Genomic DNA, 9,452 nt, shown 5'->3' with positions numbered 1-9,452 from the left:
TGGGTTGAATGTTTTCCTTTGCTGGGGCTCTGGGAGAAGCCTCTGTCGTGCGATACAGCACATCAGTTAGGAGGCAGCTCGTGCTAGGAAGTCTGTCCTCCTCCCAACGTCCAGGTAACACTACAACTCGCCCACGCTGGGAAGCAGAGACCTGTCCTGACTAATCAAAACACGGGTGCCACGCGGAGAGCGAGTGCTCAGCAGGTAGTGTCTGGGACCCAGAGACGCGCCCACAGGGCTTGGGCTCTGGAGAGGATCAGAAACCCTCCTCAGGGTCTGGAAAACTGTCTCACAGACGCGTTAGCACGGACCACAGCGCGGCCTGCAACAGCACAGGGCTAAGATTAAGCCTCTGAAATAGGTTTTTTACAAGAAAATCAAGGGCAGCGCACCGAGATGCTAGGAAGCAGGGTAAGAGCGATCCGTGAGCCGCTTTGCCACTATGTATTCTGGCTGCAAACTTTCCAGGAGCAAACTGACTGATGGGAGACAAAGGCCAGCGTCTCACGAAAGCTGACAGCGCCTCTTTACCTTCCAGGCAGAGGTCAGGCTTACCTTGCTTCCCCCGTCAGATCGGGATTCCCACAGACTTTCATCTTTCCCAGCTGGCTGTCTCCAGCCCGTGGCAACACCCGCTTCTGCACCCCAGCCCCGTGGGGGCTGCAACCCGACAACGTGGTGACTTTGTCAGCAAGCAACGTGGTTAATAACGCACCCCCGAGTTCCACACACCTCCGTCTCCGCGGTCCCTTCTGAAGAGGAGAGGGGAAACTCCCGAGCTGCCTTTCCCCGGGCAGGACTGCCGCCCGGCTGCAGCTACATCAGTGGGGCCAGGCCCCTTTGCTGGGCTGCAGTGCTGAGCGTGCCGGCGGTGTGGTGTTTCTCTAGAGGCTCTTTTCCAGCCAGTACTGATCCCTGAAGAAAGTCTCTGCGGGAACCAGCCCCAAATATCCTCAGTGCAGCAGAACAGCCCTAAACTGCGGGATAAGCAGAAGGTACAACAGGGGAATAGCATAGATGTTACGCCAACACGAAGACCACACAGCGCTCCTGGAGAACTCGAACGTGCCACCTTGCGTCCTCCTCCAGATGGAATTTATACTGCTCGATAAGCCAGATGTTGGCACGCTGGGGACCATCTACTTTAGGACCATACCCTGAGGCGGGAACCTTCACACAGGTTCCGTGGTCCCAACAAAGTCACTCGGTACCCCCCTAGAGTGCCAGGCTGAAATCACACTGCTCTTATGGTCCAAACCTTTCTGACCGGTATCCACCAGGAGTGGGGGGCTCACCGTGAGCAACAACACCCTGCCCCACAGGGGTCACACCAGGAAGAGCAACCCTCGCCCACGGCTTGTATTTGTTTTTTCCCTCACTGATAACCAAACCTTTCAGGCTTTCTGCAGCCACTTACCTATTCAGTAGTATATTGACTCCTTGAATAAAATGATTTTTTCTCCAGTGTGGAAGAGAGGACAGTTTTTGTATTTAGCATTCCTTCTCTTCCTTAGATACAAAACATTACTTAGAGTTGTACTGCACTCACCATTCCTCCTGGAAATGAGGAAAAAAAAAAGTGAAAGCTCAAATTATTAGTTCTTTTAAACACGCTTCTGGTAAAGATAAATAAAATAAGCTTTGTAACAGCTTTCTCGGGCCTTACCGCGTTCGGCATGCACATTTCTGGATGAGGAAAGGGCCAAGGAGCAGGGGAAACTCAAGCCGAAGGACAAAAAAAAAAAAAAGAAACTTCTCGGGTCTACCCAAAAAGCCAAAATGGAAGCAGCCTGGCTTATGGCCCCAGACAGCCCACGCAGGCAGGGCAGACGGCTTTCAGCCTGCAGCTGTGGCAGATTCTTGCTGGGCTCTACCCCAGCGTCTTTGGCAAAGTTGCAACCGAGTTCTCTGCATCTAACCCAGCAAAGGGCACAGAGCAAGCAGCCGGTGCCTGGCAGACCACGCTCCGTCCCGCAGCGGGGGGTTACTCCCCCAGGACACGCGTCGTGCAGGAACCACCTCATCCCGAGTCAGGGCTTAAACTGCAACCGCTTCGCTAGCACTCACCCGCTGCGCCTCAGCAACAGGGGATATTGAACAGGGAGGCGGGGGGCTCGCGGCACCCCCGTGGTAAAATTGATTGTACTCGTCTCCGAGCTGCTCTGCCTTTGTAGTGGTGCTGCCTCTTCTCCCTTGCCCCTGGGGCCCACGCGCCAAACTCGTTTTCTGCAGGGAAGGAGATGTGGTATCCAGGCCGATAGCCTGGGCATCGCTCGGCAAAAGTTACCGAACTGGAGAGAGATTTTGTAAAGACGAAGCACACGGGCACTCGCATTTCCATTTTTTGCCACTGCTGCTATTACTTGCTGCTATCTTAGGCTGCAGCTAAGACGCCACACTCAAAACCTGTAGCACCGAGTCAGCTTCGTTATCTACAGGGACACGAGGTGAATTTCTCTAGCGCACGGGAATCAATTTCTAGAAGTATTCTTCATGGTACAGGCAGATTTTTAAAAACTCCCTTCACCAGAGCCCTGGCCAGAGTTTAATTCTCAGCGCTTTCTCCCCGATGTCTAGTTTTGTTGCCCTTCCAGCTCGTCCCAAAGCACCCGCTGTGGAGCAGTACAGCTGCGGATGGTGACCGCTCAGACCTCACTGGTTCCTCTGCTAGGGGGAACGCAGCGGGTGTATCCCTTCCTTCACCTGTGTGCCGCTCCGAGCCCGCTGCAAGCCCTTGGCTCCTGCAGCTGGATCCTTATTATTCCGTGGTTTAGTCCACAATTACAGCCCAAGGTGTATTTTACAAGCTGCGGTGCGCTGGACACTTCCAAATTGGTTTACTGGCAGCAGCTCTAGCATCTGTTAATGCCTTATTGATTCCTCTTTCTGTATCTCCGTGTGATCCCTGATGGATTCATCAGAATTAGATCAGTTTTATCAGATTGCTATCATCCTTATCTTTAAGGATAAAGCCCTCGAAAGTTTGGTGTTGCTCTCAGGTACCAGATTTTATGCAAGCTCCAAAGCCATCTGTGCCTAAACGTGGTGGTTGTGGTTTGAGCCCAGAGGGCAACTGAGCACCAAGCAGCTGCTCGCTCGCTCACTCCTCAGGGATGGGGAGGAGAAAATAAAACAAAAGATTCGGGATTGAGACAAGGACAGGGAGGATGACTAACCCATTATGGCCATGGGCAAAAGACAGACAGAATTCACCATTAAGCGCCCAGAAGTGAATTGAATGCCCTTTTGCACGATGAATTTTTAAGATGTGTGTTTCTGAACTTGCGTGGGGTTTTCTGCTTAAGCCCTACCAGCACCTTCACAGGTGCTGCGCCGAGATCCACGATCCTCTGCCTTGTACCCTCTGCCTTTCCTTTGCTCTGAGCTTTCCGACCGGGCAGTACTTGCCGCCTGCTCCAGAAATCAGTATAAACGCCCCCGCAGGCGCTCTGGATTGCACGTAGCCTCAGAGGCACCAGGAGGGGTGCGAGGGAGGCTGGAGCAGGGCTTGCTGTGTCCGTGTCATAAACCGGGATTTGAGGTGAAGGCGCTGGATGTTTTCGTTGGAAGTGGTCGCTTACCAGTGCTGCTTCTCTGGGAGGGCCTGAGAGCAGGGTCTGAGTGGGCAGAGGACAGCCGAGGCGCAGTAACCCGCAGCCACCTCCACAAATACATGCTTTACTGCCTCTGCTTTGTTTGCCACGGCGACAGGTCCCCACCCCGAGCAAGAGCTAATGAGTTAAATACTGATTTGTTACCTGGCTGAAAGCCCTCACCCAACTTCCATTCCCCCCCCCGTGAACACATCTAAGGCAGCAGCAGAGTGCTGCTCCATGTGCCGCCGTCCCAGCTCGCTGCCAGGCTCTGTTGCCCCTGCCTGGTTTGCATTAATAGGATTGCACTTTCTAGGATTGCACCTTCTGATTAGGGGGAACCTACCCAGCTGAGCACCCGCCAAAGATCAGCTTGAGCGGGCTGTCCCCTTGCTGCCCGCCCAACCCTTTGTCAGCGGGACACATGGAAGCGCCTCCTTCCAGGGAGGGACACCACCCCTCCCCTCGTGCCACCCCGCAACCTCTGGAGCACCTCATGCTGCCAGCCGAGCCCCAGCCCCACATCTCAGCCAGCTGGAGCCCTTCCTTCCGCGCCCTGGCAGAGGAACCCCCACACGGGGCAAGGCAACGGGGGACCTTACAGTGCTCTCAGCACTTACAAAGCTCCAAAAGCTTCAGTCATGCATCGGCTGCGTGTTTCAGCTGGTGCTGAAGTTCCCCTTGCTTTTGCCGCCCGGGTATGTCCTAAGTGTGCCCCACTGCGGGCTGGTAGAGGGAACTGCAGCTCCTCCCTCGGGGGAGTCCCCAGTCCCCAGGGAGTCCTTGCCTGCACGGTGCCAGCAGCCAACCCCCAGATGCAGGGGTCGAGCCTCCTGCTTTTGCTGAATCTGCAGACTTGCACAGCTTTAGAGGTCGCTTTGAAAACGTGGCCTATCTATCGTGTCCAGCGCTATTAGTGCAGTGAATAATGTTGGCTCTCCCTAGGTGTTGCCATTTCTTCTCGTAAGAGTGGGCGGAACGAGCAGTACGACTTTAACCTGAAGCAACATTTCAAAGGAAGATCACAGGAAGGAGAAACTCGCCTGCAAAAATTTCTTCGGAAACAAGAGTCAGCAGATGCGGTGACAGGCCAGGTTTTATAGCAGGCTTAATATTCTGAGTGTGGATTTGCAGGTGAGGCCTACGAGTGTCCTTCCTCTTGCAGGAGGATTAGCACGGGGGGTTGCAGATGCCCTTTGAAGAGATTGGCCGATGCGCAGGTGGCCACACCATCTCAGCCTTCCCAAAGAGCCTGGGGACAGGGAGAAAGAGAAAGCAAGCGCAAGGGAGAAATGGAAATCCCACTCAATAATTGCCAGTGGGGAAAAACACATTGTGGCTTTAGCTCTCACGGGGACTCACAGTTCAAGATCCGAGTATTTGCTGAGCTCATCAGTGATAGGATTTCGTCAGGCTCAGCACAAAAACTGCGCGTTGGTGGCATCAAGGTTGCGGGATCCACCTCCTGGCTGAGACACAAAACAGAAGCGTTACTTGCTTGTGATCAGAAACAGTCCTCAGGCACTCGCGTGTGCCTGAATTACAGTGTCAAACTCCAGGGCTTGGCCGGTTTCTCTCGACTCTACACACGCACGCACACCAGCCATTATGAGTTTGCACTTAAAATACTGTGCTCACCGCAGCCACACTGCGGTCTCCACACCGTTCTGTTCCTCGGCACAGGCTTCCTTCCATCCTCTGATACTTCTTTGGAGGCTTTTCTCCGTTTCCTCCCCGGTCAGACCAGTGGCTTTGCGGTCATCCCCACCTCTTCAGTATCCCCACCCATCACGTCAGCAGCTGCGTGGTCCCAAGTCTGATTCTGATCACTGATACCCAAAACCTTCACTGAAAAGCAGGAACTGCTCCGCCGTGCCGTTACCTCCAAACAATAAATGTTCCCCAGCCGAGCAAAACACCCCGTTTTGCTCAGCTCTTCATTCTTTTCGCAGTTCTGAGCCATCCTGCTGCACGTCTCCTAGCGCATGCTTTGTCTCTCATGACAAGGCACGGCCTTGCAAAGCGAGCAGGGGCCCGGCCGCGGGGAAAAGGAAAAGCACCCACCTTCCCCGGGTGTGCCTTCCATGCCAGCGCACACAGCACCCCCCGGCACACGCTTCCCTGCAAGCGCTCACGAAGAACGAGGTTATTTTCTTTTAACAGTTGTTTATTCCGCTTCCCAGGCACCCAGGCAGAGCTTTGCACGCGCTGTTCTTCGTGCCTGTCAGAGGCACTGCATCTCGCCTCAGCTATACCTCTTGCCCACCACAGCAGGAGCAATACAGAAACGCTGGCAGGACATATCTGAAGGCAACGGCTCCGTTCACATCAGCAAAAACACTCAGCCAAGCAAAAGCCTCTCAATAACCAGTCCAGGGCCCACCCAATCCAGACACCCAGTCCTAAGCTGTGTTAAGAGAGCTGCTTTAAAACGGCAAGCGTTCAGGCTGCAAGCCGAAAGGTGGGAAAAGCCAGATTTGTCGCTGGGGGTCCCCACGGAGCGCTGCGGCCTCTCGCGCCTGGGTGGGTGGGTGGGTGGGTGGGTGGGTGGGCAGCAGCTCGCGCCCGTGCCGCGCCGCCCGCGGCAGAACGGGATGAATTAAGGTGTCACGCGGGAGGCTGTAAATCACAAAACGATCCGCAAGGCTGCCGAGCGCCAGGATCACTCAGCTCTATTCCCGGCTCTGGCGGCAGGGTCTTAACGGGTACAGCCGCCGTGATTACGAGCCCACGGCTGGAAAGGGTCCCTCTGGGAAGCTCTGTGCCTGCCTCTGGGGATTCGGAGCTGTCCTGCAAGGCGAACCCCCGGTCCCAAACCTGGCAGGGACTCCCTACTCGCTAAAATAAGAAGAAGGGTGTTTATACGTCTTACAGGAACGGAGACGCAGCCGGGGAAGTCAGGATACCTCAACTCAGTCTTGCCTTTCTTAGGCTGTAGGTGGCTACATAGCAAACCAGAAGAGGAGTCGGGTAGAAACACTGATTTAAACTAGATACTTATACAAGATACAGCAGCAGCATCCCTGCTCTTAAAGTTCCTCACTCAGGAGTGGGAAAAAAGCAACTGCTGATGCGTACCACTGAAAAACGTGAGATCCTGCAAAGCAGGCTTCATTTTGTTTAGTTTCAGACATAAACCCCAGAGCTGAAAATTCAGGATCCCTTTCCCCAGTACCTGAGCTTCCCCCCGGTTCCTCACGGGACTGCTCAGGTGCGATCACCCAGGCAGCAGCTGTGGGGCAGGAGGCAAAGAGCTCCTTGGCTACCTCTGTCTCCTCGCCCTGGGATCTGTAGGGGCAGCAGAGCATGGAGTTGTAAAGACACCATTACTAAAAAAAAAAAAAAAAAGCCTTAGCTGTAGCTCCTCTTTTGCTTATAGAAAGCAAGCCTGATTACCTGGGCCAGTGCCTTTTTTTACCCCTGGCCCCTGCGGTGCAGAAGCACATTTTGGGTCGCACCCGGGGCTGGTCGCGCTGATGAACGAGGCGGCCGCCCCCAGTTTACCCCAGCAAGCGACACTTGGCGTAAGAGCCCAATGCCAACCCCTCCCCTTTCCTAGAAAGCCCAGCTGCCAAGCTAAAAGGTGTCTGGTAAGGGTGCCTGACGTGCGGAAAACAGACTCCACAATCCGATAGATTGTAAAGTAGGTATGTTTATTCAGCGCTGGGCACACAGGGGATCGCTCCTCCGAATGTGTGTGCTCCCATGTGGCACCGTTGCCTTAGATTTATAGAGCAAATGATTACATATTCATAATATTTCGCAATACGCCTATACATATGCATCACCTATCCCCGCTTCGTATTAAAATTAGCATTTCCATGGTCTCCTCCCAGTTGAGTCTGCGCAGTGAGTTCCTTTGGTCCTGGGCAGGGGTCGTGAAGGGCTGGGCGGTGGTCGTGGGAGGAAGTATCTCCTCTTCCTCAGTGCTGAACTTTTCACCCCGAATTCCTGCGCAGTCTCTGTCACCCCCTGGACCCGCAGAGCAGGTTTGTGCCGGTTGTGGGGTAATCTTCACTTACTCAGGGGTGGAGGAGGCTTTGTACTTAAACAGGAGATAGTGGTCCAGCAACACAAACATCTTCACTTACTCAGGGGTGGAGGAGGCTTTTTACTTGAACAGGAGATAGTGGTCTGAGCAACACAAACACCTCGTACAAGCTAGTCAAACTCTTATCTCGACTATTTCCCTCCTCATCCCCTTCTTGCTATTCCCACATTAACCCTTACATCCCCTGTTCCTATCTAGGCCCTGTATCATGCCCCTCCTGGAAAGGGGCAAAGCTGCCCTGGGCAGCGGGGGGTGGTACCCGCCAACACCTCAAGAGGCTTTCACAGAGAGGCGGTTTGCGTTAAGCGCAGGGAGCAGAGCAGGGGGAGGGTTTTTTTTTGAGACAGCTCTGGAAAGGCTCCCCCCTGTCGCCAAGGGCACTGCCAGCTGCTGGCACAGGGCACAGCGGGGGGGTGCTCCTCCTCCCCGGACAGGGCATCTGCAGGTTCATCCTGCAGCCTTGCCTCTTCCTTGTCGCACCCCTGCCTGCGGCAAGCGGCGGTGGGGGATCTCGCACCTCAGTGTGATACAGGGCCTAGATAGGAACAGGGGATGTAAGGGTTAATATGGGAATAGCAAGAAGGGGATGAGGAGGGAAATAGTCGAGATAAGAGTTTGCCTAGCTTGTAGGAGGTGTTTGTGTTGCTCGACCACTATCTCCTGTTTAAGTAAAAAGCCTCCTCCACCCCTGAGTAAGTGAAGATGTTTGTGTTGCTGGACCACTATCTCCTGTTTAAGTAAAAAGCCTCCTCCACCCCTGAGTAAGCGAAGATTAACCCCACAACGGCACAAACCTGCTCTGCGGGTCCAGGGGGGTGACAGAGACTGCGCAGGAATTCGGGGTGAAAAGTTCAGCACTGAGGAAGAGGAGATACTTCCTCCCACGACCACCGCCCAGCCCTTCACGACCCCTGCCCAGGACCAAAGGAACTCACTGCACAGACTCAACTGGGAGGAGATCATGGAAATGCTAATTTTAATACGAAGCGGGGATAGGTGATGCATATGTATAGGCGTATTGCGAAATATTATGAATATGTAATCATTTGCTCTATAAATCTAAGGCAACGGTGCCACATGGTAGCACATATTTGGAGGAGTGATCCCCTATGTGCCCAGCGCTGAATAAACATACCTACTTTACAATCTATCAGATTGTGGAGTCTGTTTTCCGCACGTCAAGTGCCCGGCAAAGGCACAGCAGCACCGCCGCAGCATTATTTCAGTAACCAGACACTTGCACGAGCCCTTTCCTGAGCTGCTGGAGGGGGGCTGGTGTCTTTACATCACTGGGGGGGGGGGGGGGGAAGTCCTCACACTCCTCCCGGCGCAAACGGGGAGCGCGTGCCTCTTCCCGTTTTATTCGGGGGGCCGTCTTTGCCAACCCCCACGAGGGGCTCTGGGAACCTTCCCTGTCCCACCAGCAGCTCAGGGCTCTCCTCTCACTCTCCCCGCAGCGTGGGAGCCCTGCGCAAGCCCCAGGAGCTGACAAGGGCAGCACAGCCCGGGGCTGCAGGCAGGTAACCCCAGCCTGGCTCTAAGAGAGCAGGGGCAGGAGAGACGGCGTATGACAGGTAATACCCAGCCAGCCCGAGCCACGCAGCGCCCTACTGCCAGCCCAAATAAAAACACCTCCAAGGCTGGTGGGTTTTGCCTGCGTTTGTCCTCTCCGGAGCCATGAAATAGAGATGCGAGAAGATTTCAAGTGGAGGAGCTCGTGCCAAACTCCGACCGAAGGTACCGCGGGACAGGCAGAACGGCTGCACTCGGGCAAATCTCACAGCTGTGACGTGCCATGAGCAATTCTG

Source organism: Tyto alba, unplaced genomic scaffold, assembly GCF_018691265.1.
Source record: "Tyto alba isolate M040663 unplaced genomic scaffold, T.alba_DEE_v4.0 Super-Scaffold_48, whole genome shotgun sequence".
In the NCBI taxonomy this organism is placed as follows: domain Eukaryota; kingdom Metazoa; phylum Chordata; class Aves; order Strigiformes; family Tytonidae; genus Tyto; species Tyto alba.
This window is presented reverse-complemented; position numbering follows the sequence as displayed.